This window comes from Athene noctua, chromosome 6, assembly GCF_965140245.1.
Source record: "Athene noctua chromosome 6, bAthNoc1.hap1.1, whole genome shotgun sequence".
Lineage (NCBI taxonomy): Eukaryota > Metazoa > Chordata > Aves > Strigiformes > Strigidae > Athene > Athene noctua.
This window is the reverse complement of record NC_134042.1, coordinates 42,630,852-42,650,874: the sequence shown is the minus strand read 5'-3', so window position 1 is coordinate 42,650,874 and position 20,023 is coordinate 42,630,852.

The window sequence follows — 20,023 nt, the reverse complement described above, 5'->3', positions numbered from 1 at the left end:
GGAATGCTTCTCACTATATCCATTCTCCTAAAAAACCGTCCCAACATATAAATCAGCTATTCTGGCTGTTTGCTGGAGATAGGATTTGTCTATTTGCCTGCATTTGTTTTATCTTCCAGAAGAGATGATTAGAAACTGCTTGTTGATTGAATGTTTAGCTGATCAGCTTTCTCCTCACTATGTAATAGAGGGAGCAGTTCAATAAAATTGCCTCATGAACTTTAAATACTGGGTAAAATATGATGTTATGTCTGCTGGATTCATTTGAGTGCGATAAGCGCACTGTAGGAAGTCCCATATCACTGAGATCTACTCAGGCTGTGCTGAAGTCAAAATAAGTCTTCATTTGTAGTTACTTACAGCAACTAGGCATTTTCAGGCCCTGCAAGGTAATGGCAGTGTGACTGGATGGGTAGAAAATATGTCTGAGGAGAGCTATCACACTTTGTTCTCAGTTCTGCCATGGATTTCTTCTACGCCTTTGAATAATCTTCTGTAATCCTTGAAAATTGCCACCTCAATGATGTGCCTGGCAATAAATCACAGATCCTCCCTTAGGTTCCTACAGTTTCTAGTAGGAAATATCTTGGAGTTTCTGCAATGCAAGAGCTCTTTCTTGCAAAGAGGGATGTCAAAGGAAAGACATTTCGGAGCAAGTTCATAGGAGCTGGAGCGTTTGGCAGTGATGGGAACTAGGGCTAACGTGACCTGGTAAAGTTCAGTGTCAAACCACATCCTTCCCTCTCAAACAGTAATGGAAATTCTCCCTCCTTTTAAGTTGCAGCTCAAAGCCTCTGTGGTTTTACTTGTGTGTGGCCAGTGAGGGAGGCTTGGACAAGGCAAGGATTCAATGCAAAAACCGTAAAAGGTCAGCAACCAACCAAACAAAAACTAGAAATGAGCAAATGAAAGAAAATCCACCAGTGCCTATATTTCAATGTTATATTTAAGCCCATTTCATAGTTTGAATGAAGGCAGAAAGATGAGTAACGGTGAGTAAATGTTTGAGGCTGGCAACACAAAGACTTTCTGTTTGTTTAAAAAATTAATTCCAAGGTCATCCTCCCTCCATTGCTTTTCCACAGTGGTATGTCCAGATTGCAACCTGTGCCAGCTCTGAGCACGCAGGAGCTCTGCAGATTGCCTGACCTCGCCTGAAGAGAAGAGGGACCTCCACAATGCAAGAAGTGTGGAGTGAAATTGCCTGAGGAGAAGAGGGACCTCCACGATGCAAGAAGTGTGGAGCGCAGTTGCCTGAGGAAGCTCCTGTCCTCCCTGAGCAGCTCCATGCACACTGCATACCTGTGAGACCTCCACTCGCAGATGACCTTTCTGCTGAACAGACTTGCACATTGCAGGTTGTTTGTGCCTTTCTGATGCTTGTGCCTGTGAAGACTGTGAATGTTACACATTCCAATCCTGACTGAATTTCAGGCTCTAAGCTCTCCTGAAAAGACATCACTGTACAGTGCCAGTCAGCACTGTGAAGTTTGTGGTACAGATGATCATCCAGCTGGGAGCAGATCTGAAAGTCCTGATTTCATTTTGAGTTGGACAGTCTTATGGAGAATTTCAGTGCGGGTTTGTGTTCAACTATTCTTATTTTAACCATAACCTTTTTACCTTTCCCAAATGTGATGCTTTACTATTGTGGTTATTGCGACTCAAGGCAAGTAGAACAAAAATATTACATTGCACATGGATGTGTCAGAGCCCCAAGGGAATACACTGAGATCTCCCTTCTTGTTCTGCAGACACCTCACCAGAAACCCTTCAGTCTAAGCATTCTCCTTAGACATATTCAAGGCCAGAAAGGCCTATGCTATTGGAAAATAAATGCCTTTCCTTACATCAGCAATCCCATAGAAAGGCACATCTAAAACTGCTGCAGCTGCAGTTTCAGGGATTCTGGGGTGCAGAATAGGTCTAAAAATTGATTCAGCATCTGTCATGAGAGCATGCAGCTGAGGAAATACGTCTTTGACACATATAGCTCCATTGTCTGTGACTATTTTTCAAAAGGCTATTTCATATCCAGCTTGGAATAAAAGTGCTAGGACAGCCTAAAGATGGTCACCAGTGACTCTAGATGCCACAATGTTTATACACTGGCACGCGTAGGCAGTCTTTTCTCTTCTACATAGGCTGCTGACACAAAGCTGGTGTGCATGAAGCAATGCCTTGCAAGCAGACATGAATGACAATGTTGCTGACAAGTCTGACAATCTGGAACCCACATATTTTTTGATTATTTTGCCAGGAGAGATGCCAGTGAACATCTTTTTTTCAGTTGTCTGCACATTGCTAAAGACCAGACACTGATGGGCCTGAGAGGTCTTTGGGGGGGGGCTCCATGATTCTGGGTGTTTTGACCCTTGGAAATCTGTCTTCATTACATTATTGCTGTCTTAAGTGTTCCTCTCTGAGAACGGACCAACTGAAAGACATTCTTTCAGCTCAGATTCACACTGCTGTGTTGCAGGTGGAGTGAGGTTACCTGATGATCATAAGGGAAGGCACAGTCACTTCAGACACGTTCCATAAAACAACCCTCAGACATAAGCCTTCCTGTGCAAGCTAAACATACACATAGCTTTACAACTACAAGCATGAATCACCTATCTACAACTTCTCCAGGCCTAAGGAGGTTTCAGATCCCATTTTGGTTAACTCAAAACAGGCTGATGAAGACAGGAACTCACTTTATTTATCCTGTTACTTCCTCGGGGGTACAATGACATCTGTCACTCCTGAAAACTTGCCATTCCTTGTTGTTTAGTTCCTTAAAATAACTATTACCTCATGAGGTTACCTGCCACATTCCTTCTTTATCTGGCATAGGGTTTCTTTTCCTCTTCACCTCCTTCTCTCTGAACTAGGACCTGCCTGTCTGTCTTTCTCACAGATAATAACCTCCTTATCTCTATTAGTATACCTTGTTTTCCTAGACGAGCTGGGGCCTACAGCCCTATAGATAAGTCCCTCTCTTGTTTACTGCTTCCCACATATTCCTTTCCTACAAGTGGTCTGTGTTTGCCTGGCTTCTGGCAGTGTGGCACAGACTTTTAGCCTTAACTATACACATACTATCAAGAATTAAATCCTGTTAAGGATCATATCCCATCTACAACCAAAACATGCCATTTTGCACGTAATTAGAGGTAGTTTTCCTAACAAATTAGCAATGCAACATCACGATCTATGTGTAAATCTGTAACAGATTTATTAACCACCCACCTTGCCTTAGATTGTAATGGCTCTGATCTCATTGTTGGAAGCCCAAAAGAATAAATCACAGATGTCTTACAGGTTGTGACTTCAGTTTTTCACTGCATTTAGGGGGTGAAACAGATTTATGAATACTTCAGCAGTACAGATTAAAGGCTGGAATTCACTGGCAGTAAGGGCTGATCTGTTGTATGCGGCTGTAATGATCATCAGTATTGATTAAGGAACTGGAGAGTATTTGTATTCTTTCACTTATGTTCTAGCAAAAATGTACAGAATATAAACATATTAGGATGCCTTTCCCATGGTATTAATAATACATTGTCCTCTGAGAATGAACATTTACTGCACTTCAGCAGGTAAGTGGCTACAAATGGTAAGTTTCTCAATTTGAGAACAGGAATGATCCAACTCCTGGTAGAAACAACATATTGTTTATTACAGTAAAGCATACCAATGTTTGTTGTTATTGGGAGGAATCTTCCAACCCCATTAAATTATATGTTAGAGGACCTGCTTTGGATTGTCCAACCTATTTAAAGAGAAACTGATGTTTGTCTTATTATCTGAGATCTGCACACTTCATTCCTAAGTGTCAATCAAAAGGTTCACCAGTACGAAAAGCTTGGTCCTACCCTTTAACTGATTTAATAAACCCATTTCTTTTCCTCTAATATGGTCAAAACATTCTACAGTCCCCACAATCTCAAGTAAATCCCCCTTCAGAGATAACAGATTCCACATCAGGAGTTTAAATAGTGGCCTAGCCAGAGAAGCCAGTGAAGTCAATGAAAAGGTGACTTTGATGGGCTTCGTTAACAGGCCTTCATGTGAGGGGCAGACTGCCTCACGGCGTGGGAACATCAGAGCCTCAGAGGGAAGCAACAGAAGATGCAGTGTGTCCCTCAAGAAGCAAATAGTGGGGCAATCCTTGCTCTCCTCTACACCTGAGCGATACAAGCTCAGCTCTGCTTCAGCAAACGTGTGACTCTAAATACAAGCAGCAGAGCCTGTGCCCCTGTGGCAAACTGACATCTCCTGGAGCACAAAGGCATTTCCAGGTCTCATAAGGAGGACATGTACACCTCTGCAATCCTGTCACACTATCCCACCATGACTTTTCTGTGATCTCTGCATTGCCCTGGCCCTTGTGCTTCCAACACTGCCTGGGTCTTTTCTGGCTTCTCAGTCTCAAATTTATAGACATTTGTAATGGCTGGTAAACTGGTAAAGAAATTTGCCTTACACCTGGGAATGTTTTCAAAGGTTTTTGACTAGAAAATATCCCTCAAGAAGAAGTGGTGTTTGTTTTAAAGTGAATTATTCTGCACCACGATTCTTTTTCTGTTCTGTCTCTGGGCAAGAAAAGGATAGGCACTGCGGTGCAGTTTGCTGCACTGTGGTGCAGTTTGCTGAATGTGTCTGAAAGGTCTTCTCACAGAAAGAAAAAGTTCACCATCACAATCATAAGTGATTAAATGGTATTTCATCTCAAATGGATATAAGAGAGTTTAACAATCCAATAGATGCAAAACCTAATCCCAGTAAAAGGGAAAGGAAGTAGAGTGAGAAGATTCATGACTTTTTATGGTGCTTGTGTGGGCAGTCATTCAGTTTTAATTGCTAGAGCCAATGCCAGCTTGTGAAGACATGTTTTGTAGGCTGCTACATCACTGTAATCTTGTCATGCTATTATCACCTTCAATGTATTTGTGAATTTGCATAGTGACTATACCTCATACACATTTTCTGTTTAATATCCTGTCCTGTTGCCACAGTGTCACACCAGGGGTGGGAGGGTGGCGATGAGATGAGCAGATGCATGCTAGCCATAGTATTGGAGTGGTGAGAACAGTCTGGCAGCATTTTGTATAACACTGAAATCCTGGCAGATGCTGGTGGTAACAACAGTTCTGGGCTTGGACCCTAGTTCTGCAAATTCTTATCATAGACGCAGAGAAGAATAGGGCTGGAAAAACTCACCTAGTGCATTCCTCTGCCTCAAGGCAGGGACAATTGCACCTCAGTCATTCCTGATAGCTGTTTGTCTCATCTATCCTTAAAGATATACAATGCTGGAGACTACACAATCTTGCTAGACAATCTGTTGTATGCTTCACTGCCCTTGCCACTGAAAGCATGATATTATCTACTAAGCTTTTCACAGGGGACAGTTTCTTCCAGTTTTTATCTTTCATTTAGGATGTAAACCAGGGTTGAGAAGCTTACCCCAAACTTTAATTCCTAAATATTCTGGGTGCTGAAAGTGCTGTTCTGCTGTACCTTGGTGAAGTTAAACATATGCTGTTCATTCTGTGAACTCTCGCATACATCATGCACAGAGTAACAGTACACCCAGTTAACAGAGCCTCTGGTACCTTCCAAACATTACACAAATGAGCCTTGAATAGCTAGAAGAACTAGCAGCCTGGAATGACTCCCGCACTACCCTTTGCTAAGCATGCCACACCAGGTTCCTCTGCACTCTTTTAGATCTGGCACCAGATCTCTTTTCTTAGGCTGGCAGGCTGACCTTGCCATGAGGCTGTAGTTGCTCAGCTACTTACTTCTTGCTCCATATGAACCTTTCCTGCTAAGAGTATGTCTTTGACTTTCACAGGGTCCTGCTGTTCTCACATGTGAGACACTGGGCTACATGACTCTGTTCTAAGGTTTTGGATGGAGAAAGGCTGTGGAGCTGCACGGTGCCTCTGCTCCCTTGAGCTAGAGTTCATGCCTTCTCATGAATCTAGGGGTAGGCCATGCTGGGACATGTGAGGACAACTGGAGGGAATTGAGAGGATAGGATGATAAGAGCAGGTCCCGTGCTCAGTATGCAAAATTCTTCAAGCCATGCACAAATATTAAAACATATTCAGAGTTGTGGACAGATTAGCCTTTAGCTGGCCTTTTTATCCTCAGCACTGTGAGGAACATCACTTCTTGTTGCTGTAAGGCATCGTTCCACATTTGTAAGTCAATGTCCGTTTGACCCTTTATTTGTCAGAAGACAGGGAAATAGCCTTGGAATTTTGACAAGCTATAAATACCTTGCTCTTTGTCCAGAATTACTAGGATTATATACAGGGTTGTGCAAGAAGGATTATCATATGAATGGGTCTTAACGTTGCTGGTTGTATGTGCAATTCTGTCACTTCTCTTCCTGGAATAGTATTGAAATTTGTATAAAAGTGTCAGCAGTTTAGAGGTCATAATAAGCAACTGAAAGGTAAGCATTTATCAAAGTGTGAATGCCATGGATGCCATATGACTCCATATGACTCCAAAAATGCTCTTCTATTTCCATTTCCAAACGGAGAGGAGATGGTATTAAATTATGTAAATCAGCTACAAGTTGCTTAACCTTTCCATGTGCTCATCATAAATGGGGAGGACAAAATAAGCCCATTATCAGCAACAGAGCAGCAAACCTTTTGGGGAGCTCCAGCTGATTCTGCTTACTCCCTCCTGTGACGTTGTGGAGATTACTGTTTGTGAACTGTTCATCTCTCAGTGCAGCTTGTCTCATCCCAAGGCTTAGAGCTGCACAAAATATCCAGCGTGCTTCAAAGATATCAATATGGAAAGAGCCATACTCCCTGCATTCTGTCACTGCATCCACACGGCTGTGCATTAGTAATTACTGATGACAGCCAATAAAATCAAATAAGCACATGTGAAAATGCTAATGGAGGAAAATAAAACTAAATAATGACTTAGCAGGCCCTGATTACCTTGATCTTGGCTTGCTGTCACACTAGCCTGTCCTCACTGGGGAAAAGACATGAAGTTCTACAATCTCTTCAGCAGGAAAGGTGTGCATGAAGGGTTTTTCATAGGTAATTATTTACAAATTCCCTGTAACCATGCTGCCTCTGTTGTTTTTATTAACGTAATAAAATATATTATCTGGAGAAAAGCTTGGTGTATAAGGCAGTTAAATTTATATGTGTTATTCTAGTATGACAAATATTTTGTTATAGTTTGCTAGCAATTATTCAGAATAACACAAACAGCTTGGGATGATTGTAGCCTTGTGAATTGACATTTGAAATATTTATAAGTACAGCCATCCTGCCATATGGACCCTCTTTGGAGTTATCAGTCACTGCATCCCACTGCTTCTGCAACTTGGGTTCACATTCTAATGCTGTCTGAGTAACTGGAGGGAGCACAGCTACAGGCAGCACGATATGCACCACTCCTTTAGCCATAGCTGTCAGCATCAACAAAGGAGATGAAGGCTCATGGTGCACATTACTTGCTGCAAACACCTGCTTAATGCTTGCGTGCACTGTTTAATGTAATGTGGTTTATACCACATAATGGATCTCTCTGAAAGTGTGTTTTAAATGCAAAAACACCCATCCCTGATCTTTCACTTTGAATGGTGTTATTACATATTGAGGAAACAGAGGGTATCTTGCCCTGACCTGCTGGTTTACAGGGTCTCTCCTTATCATGTAAAATGCATACAATGGCCTGGCTAGCAAAAGCAGGATGTGTCATGTCATTGTTTTCCCCTAAAATGAATCTTTCCTCTCTCACATCCAACAGCTGATGAACAAATAGCTGGTATTTACCCATTCAACAAGGACTTGCATCTGTGCAAAATTCCTGTTGCCTTCAGTGAAAATACATTCAAGGAAATTATGATAGGCCAGGTCCTGAGCAGAGCCAAGCACTAACACATATATGCTGTATTCTTTCTTTGACTAATTAGTAGATTGTATGAAATCATTTATGTCAAAGAAGGTGGAAATTCCTCCTGGTGAATTCAGTAAGATTTGGGTTTCGGTCCTGGGAATTCAATCAAGTGCAAGGATCATTTGAAACGGCAAAACGGGGCGGGGGGGGGGGGGGGGAGCAAATTAGGAAAAATAGAAAAAATAAAAGAAAAAATAGGGAAAAGAGAAAATTAAATAAAAACATAAAGATTATATTTTTCTATAAAGACTTTTCCAATTTTAGATCCTCATTATCTTAATAGTGATATTTGGTGACTGGTGCATTTTGTGTGTGCATAGGAGAAAAAAACCCAGAGGATTCCCAGACTCAGTGTATCTACAAAAGGGGTGAAGTAGGATTGGAAAGGGAAAATAATTTTTTGCTAGCTCTGGGGAATTGCTTCAGTCAAACAGGGTGAACAGCTCAGAGAATTACACTCCCAAAAGCATATTTTCTCCACTGAGTGCAAAGGACTTTACAAAACAACTGACAACTCCATCTTCCCCTTGTCTGCACAGTGCTCACAGCAGCCCAGAAGAGTTGATGTAAGCAATATGGATTGGTGTTAGATAGGCAACTTCCTAAATGAGACAGTGAAAGTAGATGACAAGGTGGAGTTTACATGACAGGGAGTCTGAATAAATCCACTGAAGTGAGGACTACTTGTTTTTTCTACACCCTGCTGTTCTGGAGTGCATCAGGAAGGTGCGACCTCTGCATTTTCAGGTTTCTTTGTTTGACACCAAAGCTAATACTCCTGTCATGATTTAACCCCAGCCAGCAACAAAGCAGCACATAACCACTCACTCCCCAATGGTGGGATGGGGGAGAAATCAGAAGGGTAAAAGTAGAAAACTAGTGAGTTGAGATAAAGACAGTTTAACAGGTAAAACAAAAGCCACTCATGCAAGCAAAGCAAAACAAGGAATTCATTCACCACTTCCCAGCAGCACAGCAGGACTCTATCACATGTAACAATTACTTGGGAAGACAAACGCCATCATTCCAAATGTCCCTCCCTTCCGTCTTCTTCCTCCAACTTTATATCCTGAGCACGATGCCATATGGTGTGGGACATCCCTCTGGTCAGCTGGGGTCAGCTGTCCTGGCTGTGTCCCCTCCCAGCTTCTTGTGCACCCCCAGGCTTCTCTCTGGTGGGGTGGGGTGAGGAGCAGAAAAGGTCTTGACTCTGTGTGAGCACTGCGCAGCAAAAATGAAATCACCCCTGTGTTATCAACACTGTTTTCAGCAGAAATCCAAAACATAGCCCCATACTAACTACTATGAAGAAAATTAACTCTATCCCAGCCAAAACTAGCACAACTCCTCCAAGTGAGAGACTTAATGAAAGCCTGATTAAAATGTCTTCAGCCAGATGGAGCAGACCTGGCAGGAACCAGACCGTCTTTCCTTCTTTTTGCTCCTGCTTTGCTGGTCACCTTACAAAGAGTGTTCAAAACAATCTCAGTGAAAAGCCTCCAGAAATTGCCCAAGAAGCATCCTGCTGGACCTCAAAGGCCAGGAATATTTGCTTTCCAGAATATATCTTCAGAGGAACAATTCAGAAAAACTTCTGTTGCTAGTTGTGGCCTTTGCCCATATTTTACAATTTCTACATCTCTAATTAAAAACACACCATACTGAGGGCAGTGAAAGAAAGCAGAGAGGATCTTCTCTTCAGTGAAACTCTCCAGTCTCTCTAGCCAAGCTACAAATGGGAAAGGGCCTGACCATGTCTCTTGAAACAGAAGAGACGTATATGAAATGTGGGCTTTGTTCTAAATAAAAAGCAGATGATGCTCAAAGGCACTAAGGCACAAAAGGCTTAGGATACAGCACAGTCATTCATCATGGACTCTTCAGCTGGGATAGGAACACTTTAGATGCCTCTTACTCTCCCTCTCAAAGGAAATCCCAGACACTCCCTCCATTTCATATGTAAAAGAATGTTGACAGAGAGTCAAGTTTGGAGATGGGTGGCCTTTTGTTCCAAGATAATGAATCCTTTTGTACAGGCCGATTGTCACAAGAGAAAGGACAAATTGGCACACATGTATCTTCTATCTAGACAAAAGGATCCAATACCTGGACAGGATGCTGAAGGGTTAAGGGTAGATGGGAGGATGTGGTGGGGACAACTGGCAAAACAGTGTTGTATCTGGCTAAACTTCATCTGTAAGTGGCTCTGGCATGCCACTGTAAGCCAGAGAGACTTGTCTGAGCTGAGAACCGCTTTTAAAATTCCCCCTTGCTTCCCCAAATGACTGTGTGTGTCAGTCACAGGCAGCCCCGCACAGAGCCGAGGGCCATCAGTCAGGCCCCTGTCCTCGGGCGCTCTGTGAACACCAGGGGAGCTCCCAGCTAGCTCAGGCCTTAAACTGTTCATCCTACTTGGGTCTTGGACAATAAAGACTTCTGGTGCTCATTATACTGGCCAGCCAGCCTGTTCTGTTCTGGTTGCACAATAGACTGCACAAAGCATCTTAGAAAAGGAATGTCCCAGGAGGTAACTTTTACAGAGGTGAATTCATCAACAACCTCTAGAAAGATCTTCAGCTGGCATAAACCAGCATTTGCCCTGCTGACACCAAAGCAATTACTTCCATTTTCTCTTGCTGTGGATTGAACCCTTAATAGTTATGTTTTCATACCACATGCACAGGAGTTTACAAAGCCTGTGTTTATTAATTGCTCCCCAGAACGTTTAGACAGAAATGTCTTGATCTTCACCTTGCCATGAGGCAGGAGAGATCCCAAAGAAACAGGTGAAATTCCAATGGTGTAAAAGTGGTGGAAGCCAAAGCAGAATCGGGAATCAAGAAGTCTCATTGATCATTGCTCACAGTGATCTTTCAGCTACCCTTATCAAATATTAACAATAATGACTTATTTATATAGCACTGACTGTGAGCTAGGTGCAAGAGTATAGGCATAAGTCCCAGAGAACTAACAAACTAAATAATATATACATATCAATCTAGAATAATAAATAATAAATCTCATATTCCAGTGTAGCTTCATTTTTTTTTTTTCTTCAGAGGTGTTTGCCCTCACTTTTTCTGATCAGCAGGAGGGCTTGGTTAAAAAGATCAGATTAGAAATTAATCTCTTTGATGTTTACAAAGGCAATAGGGCTTTCACACCTTTCCAAGTGCAATCCAGCTGCAGGTAAAGAACTCTGCATACTGTGGAAGTGCTAATTAAAGCCAATAATAACATGATTCACCTTCAACCCTGCTCTGAAGTGCCCTGTGCTTTTTTAACAGAAGGAGATGTTGCATCTCCAGGGCACTACATTTTGAGGAGCTCTCTTGTTTCAGGGATCTGTGACATAGCAACCATTTGGGCTAGAATGAGAGGGAACAAAGTTGTTTAAATCAATCCTTGTCATAGGATCCCACTATTTATTGATATCCTGAAGGTGAAAGGTTAATGCTTTACTCAGGAAACCACTCATCCTCCAAAATACTATTATTGTTTATCTTGCTGAAATCTATTTTTATATTTCCCAAGACAGTTTTATTTAATTTCTGCTCGAGGTTTTCTTTACTGTGTTTTCATAGTATCACTGCACAGGCTTAATCCTTTTCCAATCTGATATTGCAATTTGTGATGGAAAATGCCAAGTGTTTGGTACTCTTTTAAATAGAAAGACTATCAGAAAAAAAAAATAATTAACTTCAGGCTACTTATTTTAGCAGAACATGAGTTATCAGGGACTCCAATCAAGAAGTTGAAAGTAACAGATCAAGTAGAATAAACGTCCTCAGGAATAATGTCTTGTCACTTTAGTGGCTTGGGACATGTTCTCATTTATCCAGCCATTTTCTTGCCACAGCAATTATAAAATGGCCAGTTTGAAATTAGATCTGTTTCCATTGATTTTATTCTCAACATCTTTTTTTCAAGTCTTTTTACCTTCTGGTTAATAAAAGAGCAAGGAAGTGAAAGGTACATAAATCTGAAACATATACTAACAGCATTTCATATGGACAGTTTTGCCTGTGGAACTCAATGTGAAGGAGCTTCAGGTGAAATACTGAACAATTGGACTGTAAATAACTGCTAACATGCATGATAATACCAGTAAGTGGATGTGTTGCTTCAGAACAGGTCTGGTGGCTGTGAAACAGATGCAGCAGTAATTGTCATCTTCTCCACCTGTTTTCAGCAATTAGGGTCTTCCTTTCCTCATGGTCACTGGTAGCTACTGGAAATAGTTAATAAATTCCTGGTCTGATGTAGGTTGTCAAATAATCTACCTATATTCATTAACAAGAATATAGTAATCAGAAACAAGAACTGAATTCCTCTCACTAAAGGAATCTGAGAGAATTCAAACACTTCATTTATTAGAACTGACATAAATCATATGTTGTTAAGGCTATAGAAAACACCAAGGTCCGATCATAGCTACTGAGAAGTTACAGAGCGGCTTTTTTTGTGTGACCATTTTTATAACATTGTCAAATGTGAAAAAAAAATCTTATTCTACTTTTCAATGCCTACTGATTTACCATGTATTAAAGTGCAGTCAGCAAATGTTATTCAAATCAACTAAGAAAGTGCTTCCTAATTAGAATCTTTCATTTAGCACAACAAATTTTCCTGCATCCTGAAGGGTGTTTCTTCCCCGTTCTTTAGACTGGACCCGGGACCTGCAACTTGACCTTGCCTGTTGGCTTTTTAATCACATCAGGACAGTCAAGAGTGGCTTTACTGTGAACAGGTACATTTCCACCTGCCAGACCTCCTGGGAAAGCCTGAATATTTACTGCGTTTTGCTTGGACAGAATTGTCTGTGAAGTCTTTCTGAGGTGGCTCTGCTGGCTCTTTTCCTGTGGGAGTCATGAGCTCAGAGATACTGAGACTTTTCATAACTGGAGGTGGATTTACTGGTCTGCTCTCTATCATTCAGGGCAGCAGTGTCTGGTTCAGAAGTAGAAGCTGCTACTTAGACCCTCCCCTTAGAAAATAAAGCTTTTGGATTTTTATGGGATACTCAGAGTTGGACAAATTAATGTCAATTTAAATGAAACAAAACAATTTGTGATAGCTGATTAATTTCCTCACTCTCTAAAACATGAGGTACAGCCAGAAACTCACAGCTCAGACCTCTTTTTATTTAGTGCTCTCATCTTCCTTGATCTGCCTGTTCATGCTCTTCCCTCCTCCTCTTGCTGGGAGACTGCCATCCTCTGCACGCAGGGATGCCAGTACTCACCTTCCTGCACGTAGTAAATCCTCACAAAGCAGCCTGCAATATTCCAGTCTTCCAATAGTCACAGCAGGCAAAGCGTTCTTCAGTCTTGGTGCAAAACTGTGGAAAGGAATGAAAATAAACCAAATTTTATTTGCCAAGGGCAAAACTTTGCAAGTCACTGGCCCTGAACTGATGATTTATAGAGGGCAGGCACAAAGTGATACAGTCCTTGAACCAAACCCTGTTGGCCCCTAGAACCTCAAAGGTGAAGGCCAGTAAATGGCCCTCTTCCAAGTCCTTCATTTGATGACTTTGCTGACAGGCATAAACATCCCATGGAAGCTGTGCAGGCAATGCTTCCCTGGGCAACTGCTGGCAAGGGAAGTCTTTTATCAGTTGTTCTTTACCTTCATTTTCAGTGCTGAGAGACAGCCTTTTCCTTTCCTGCAATGTTAGCAATTAAACTTTGTCATTCTGATATCCATCTTCCTGGTCAAGGAGAGTGATCCTTTTCTCTGGTCTGTGAAGCCGATCTCCACTGCTGTGAATGCAGACTTCAGACATGACCCCCATCCAAGGCAGATCTGGGAAAAACAGCTATTAAAAGGAGAGATGCTTTCCATACTGGCAAGCTGCACTTCCCCCTGCTGCTCCTTCTTGCTCCCAGGGATTGTTCCATGTATTTCTCAGTTCAGTCAAGGCTCTTCCACCCCTTCCTCCTGCTCATCCTCCCATCTGTGTGCTCATGGCCCCAGGTCCCTTCCCATAGAGCTGAGTGTCAATGAGCTTTAGCATATGCTGCTGGACACCTTCTTGGCAGAAAGGGCCCTGCCAAAACCCGAATCCATAGAGATCATATAAAGGACAGCAGACCTTGTTTGAGGCTTGACTGTAGAGGGCTTGATCTTTTGATTCTCATTCAGTGAGGTCTTATACGCAGAAAGGAGCTGCCTATTAGACATAAATTTTGCTGTTTGCCCTGAGTGAGGCTTTAATCTCTAACAATACACCCAGCAGCAAAACACTCACACCATAGCCAGGTCCTGAGCAACAGGCTTTGCCCATGTTTCAGGAAGAGAGACACCCAAACTACCCAGTACAAGCACTCCTGCTGTCTACTGAAATTTTTGCTATCACTGTTGGTCCCAGACAACTGGTTGTATGTGGGTCAGCAGTTATTTAGAGCAGCACTTTGGAAATGAAGGTGGTTGTATGTTTGGTGTAGGATGTCTGGGATGTGATCAGAGTCCTGTCTCCAAAGGGAATGAGTGAGATTAGTCCACTGCCTTTATTTAACCTCTTCTCCATAACAAATCCCAATCACTTTCCAGTTCCCTGCTCTGTCCACCCCACTACCTTTCCCACCTTCCCCTAAACCTCTCAGTTGTATCATAACCTTCCTCCACCATTTCTTTTGCAAGAAAACAGAACATTTGCATTTCTAAATAGTGGCTCCAAATGTTGGATTATTTTAAAAAGGAAAAGTGTATATACATTTTCTTATAAGAGAAAGAAAAAAATAACAGTCAATCCCTAAATGCCGCACACAGCTGCTATTCTAATTCAAGCACAGCATGTAATACAAGCGGCTGTGGTAGGCTATAACATTATAAATGACACCTCATTGGTGATGGAGACAAATCAGATTATGTGTGAGGAGGTTATTGATTGTACTTAGATTTCTTAATCTCTTAAATCAATGAAAGAATAGTAGATAAGAGAGAAAATGTGTGCTTGGAGGGCGAATCATCTTTTGATACTTAGTTTTTAATGAGCATTTTTTAATACTCAGTAATATCTTAACTGGAAAGACACTCAACCAGCTTGAAGTATAGGTTACTGTTTATTACCAAGATGCCTCAATCCTGATTTCTCTCTCAGTGTTTATACTAGACATCAATCCTGATTTACCTCTTGTTGAGTTAATGAAAACATGTTATGCAGTTTTATTAAAGAAAATAAAGTCTTCAATTGACTGCCTGTGAAACAGTAGAACAAATTCTGTGGAGATTAGCATAAGGATTAAACATACAGATTTTGTTGCAGGAGTTGTTTTCATGAATACAGTCTTAATTGATTGTAGCAAAACAAATACGCACTTTGGTAATGCATGCTGAGTCTCCAATTCAGCATTATTTTAATTAAGTCTTTTGAATGATGAATTTCAATACAGCAGATGTTCTTGAGTATTCAGGTATATAAATATAACGAGTGTCAGTATCTGATAAGCCTACAATTTGAGAGTTTAAGCACATATGAAATTGGGCCAATTGTTGAGAGTTGAAAATGGAAGGAATTTGCTAAACCATTGCTTGCACCTGTTTTGAATTATGATGTTGTTCCCTCCACACTAACCTCAGGGGAAAGAAGGAAAGTCTTGTGTGCAATGCCAGAACATGGGGAAGGAGAAGTGTTTGCTCCCCATTTGCAGTTTCTCATTAACCAATAGCAGCAGCTGATCTTTGGAAAGAGGGAATTTCAGTACATTTTACATAATGAGTATTTTATTCAACAGATCTCTCTGCATGGCCACAAGTATTTCATTACAGAAATGAAGGTGAATAAAAAAATGCTGAACCCTGTGATCATAGAATCATAGAATAATTTGAGCTGGACGGGACCTCATCTAGGTCCAACCCCCCTGCCACAGGCAGGGACACCTTCCACTAGCCCAGGTTGCTCAGAGCCCCGTCCAACCTGGCCTTGAACACGGCCAGGGAGGGGGAAGCCACAACCTCTCTGGGCAACCTGTTCCAGTGTCTCACCACCCTCACAGTAAAGAATTTCTTCCTTATAGCTAATCTAAATGTATTCTCTTTCAAAACCATTATCCCTCATCCTATCACTACAATCCCTGATAAATAGTCCCTCCCCACCTTTCCTGTAGGTCTCTTTTTGGTACTGGAAGGCTGCTATAAGGTCTCCTTGGAGCCTTCTCTTCTCCAGGCTGAACAACCCCAAATGTTTCAGCTCTCTGATCATCTTCAATGCCTCCTCTGGACCCATTCAAGCATGTCTACGTCATTCTTATGTTGGGGGCCCCAGAGCTGGACACAGCACTCCAGGTAGGGTCTCACAAGAGCGGAGTAGAAGCTGAGAATCACCTCCATTGACACTTTAGCCACATTTCTCTTGATGCAGTCCAGGATATGACTGGTTTTCTGGGCTGTGAGTGCACTTTGTTGGCTCATAGTCAGTTTTCCATCCACTAATATCCCCAAGTCCTTCTTGTGATGGTTGCTCTCAATCCATTCTCTGCCAAGCCTGTACTTGTGCTTGGGATCACCCAACCAATGTGCAAGACCTTGCGCTTGGCCTTGTTGAACTTCATGATGTTTGCACAGGCCCACCTCTCAAACCTGTCAAGGTCTCTCTGGATGGCACATCCCTTCCCTCCAGCGTGTCGACCACACCACACAGCTTGGTGTCATTGGGAAACTTGCTGAGGGTGCACTCAATCCCACTGTCCATGTCACCAACAAAGATGTTAAACACTGGTCCTGATACTGACCCCTGAGGAATGCTACTCATCACTTCTCCCCACCTGGACATTGAGCCATTGACCACAACACTTTCCGTGTGTCCATCCAGCAAATTCCTTATCCACCCATGGTCCATCTGTCAAATCCATGTCTTTCCAATTTAGAGATAAGGATGTCATGCAGGACAGGGTCAAAAATTAAAATTATATCTCTTCACAAATGAAGGAGTACGATAAGCAGTTGTTTGCCTTTCAAATAACATACGATTTGACAGAAAGCATGTAATGAATTTTAAAATGTTTGACATCACCTTGAATTTTAAATGAGATCATAAACATTATTGGTCATCAAAGTTTTTGGAAATGTTTTCATTAGATTTTCATATAGACTTTTAATCAGTGGATACACCACTGTGCATGGGTTCTTGTGCCTCAGCTCGAGGTCATTCAGAGTCATCATCCTTTTGCTATGGGAAATGTATTGATAAATGGACTTGGCTTTGTTCATTAACTTGACAATTTTTTTGTTCTCTACCTTTAAAGACATATGAGCAGAAAAGTCTTCCCCATTTTGAGCATGTCCAGACTTCCATGGGAAAGCAACAGAGCCTCTCAGCTGTATGTGAGAAACTGATGAAATACGAGGGCAAAAAGGAAGTTCAGAAGGCACAAACATCTCCTACTGAATAACGTCTGCTTTCAGAGAGCGGTCCTCCATCCAGAGAACTTTTAGGCACTGAGACTTACAATAAAGATGGTCTCAAGTCACCAGCCAATGTAGCCAGTTGTGGGGCAAAAATTTATCTCATATTTATCAGAGTCAAATAATACTGTGAAAGAATATGAGAGAGAAAATCAGGAAGGATGTTGTATCTGAGCCATGCTAGGAAGGCAGGATGTCAACCTGGAGTTTTTATCAGATTTTCAGCCGAATTGTATGTATTTGTTCACAGGTATTTAATCTGCCATCTGAAGTGTGACACCAGAACAGCCAACCTGAGGGTGCAGGTCATGAGGAAAGTCACCTCAGCTGTGATCAGCACTGCCACACTTAGCACCTGCATTGCCCAGCCAAATTTCTGCAAACCCAGTATTGCCCATGGGACGTCACAGAGACCTCATGTGAATTCTGGATACTGACCCTATTACCTGCCCTTCTCCCCCTTTCTCCATCCCCTTTAATTTCAGAGCCCCAGATTTATTTTTAGAGGAAACCTGAAGGCACATTTCATAGTCAGGAGTAGCTTTTCACACAGGTACTTTTCTGTGTTCCAGAAGCCACACTGGCAAAGGCTGAGACAAGTGGATTAGTGCGGCTTGGTGAGACACAACTTCCTGGCCTGGGGTCTGCCCGGGGCTCACACCTGCCTCACCCCAAGGTATGGAGACTGTGGTTATCTTTTCCAGTGTACCAAAGTTAGGAAACCAAACTCTACCCACAGTTCTGAATCCCTCTACAGCCCCCTCAGATTCACAGATTAATACACATCTTCAATATTTCACTAGAAACACATCAACATCTTTTATATTATGTCCTGCTTCAGGATAGATTTCAGGGCCAGTTCTAAGCATGTCTGAATATCTTCCTTTCTGATATTTGCTTTCACACCTTTTCTTTTTTTGTCCCTTTCATTCTCATCTCTGAGCTTTGCAGTCTCTGGAAGCCAAAGACAGCCATCCATCACAGATTATCTGACATGAAGGTGATTCAGTCTCTCAGCTCCTGGCATGTGGACAAGTGTATTGGAGTATGACCTAACATTTAAATAGTGATTCACCATTGAATATTATGAGAAATTGGCTGACAATTTCAAGGTAATGCCCTTCCAAAGATATAGAGTATTAATTCTTTACGGCCATATAACTGTATGTTTACTTGGAGAATCTTAAATAAAGTTTATACTTTGCAATTAATTTAGTGAAATTCTGGGTTAAATGACTTGCTATAAAAATACTAAACATATTACAACTGTCTGGACATGGTCTTCTAAATGAAAGGGAGGTTTAATTATTTTAGAAGAGAAATATAAACAGTGTCAAGATTTAACCACTGCTCAATTTAATATAACTTCTGCCTAATTTTACAAATCATTATTTATACAGTTAACATGCATAAAAAATTAATAAATATCCTCCATAATATCGCTTTTCGTATAGTTAGCAGTGTAGGCAATTATTACAGTAATGTTGAAAAAATCCACCAGGGGAATCTGTACTTGCTTCCCAAACACAAGAATCATGGAAAGAGAAAGGGAGGAAAAAATGTAGAAAAATGAGCTTGACTGAACAAACCTTAGCTGTGAAGTCAGTCTTGTACCTTTCCTCCAAAAAGAGAGGAGAGAACTTGAAGTGTTTGAGCCAGTGTGGGAATTGCAAGCAGAGAGAGTGAAAGGTGAAGCTTTCTGTCACCTTTCTGCCTTCACAAAGAGCAGTTCCAGGACAAAAGGAGAGCAAGAACCCACTCCCAGCCAGCTTGCTGCACTTACAGTGGTGAAACCTCCTAGGGCATGGTGAGCTCTGGCCAAAACCCAGTCCAAGCGTTAATGCTACAAAGGGTCTTATACAGGAAGGACCACCAGAGACCATCAAATACTCTTTCTGTCTAGGAGTTTTCAATCAGGAGCCATCTGGCATCCCCAGAGAAGTGCAGGCAGGGTACAGGAAGAACTGGACTGCAGACACAGAAACTATTGCTCTCTGCTACCATATTCTAGTGTTTTCAGCCTGTGGTCTGTGGGCTATTTCTAAGGGTCCAAGGAAGATAATTAAGAAAAGCAAGCTTACTGATAGCAGATTTACACATATTCTGAAAAGTCTCCCCTTAGTGCAGGGGTCCATAGATGGAGCAAGCAAATTTTTTAAATCTCTGTTAGAGAAATAAGCATTAGAAGAGGCTTCAAAGTGCCTGTCTCCAGGGGCTGTATGGGACAGGACTGCAGTGGCTTTAACAGGCCACTGATAGGGCCAGACACATCAGAACAGTACAGAGGAAATCTCAGCCTTCCTGAAGTTAGTGGGAGTTTCAGCAAGGACATGAGCCTCCAGATGTGCTCTGAAATGCATATTAGATTTTCAGATAGAGTGAATTTTCAAGTATTTGTACCACTTAAAACCTTGGCCTCTACTTGCAAAATACTATCTTCCCTTCCTTCCTTCCTTCCTTCTTGCTGACTTTTATACTTACACACCCTTTTGATTTACATCTGGAAGTGTTAGCTGCGATATTTGGAGGCACCCACTGTACGGTAATTACTTCATTCCTTTCCAGAAAGAAAGGAAGGAGGCAGGCAGGACTGAACGCAGATAACATTTTCACTGTTTCATTACAGCAGCACACTCGTGATCTGATCCCATCCTTATTCCCGACAAAAACTAGAGAAAGA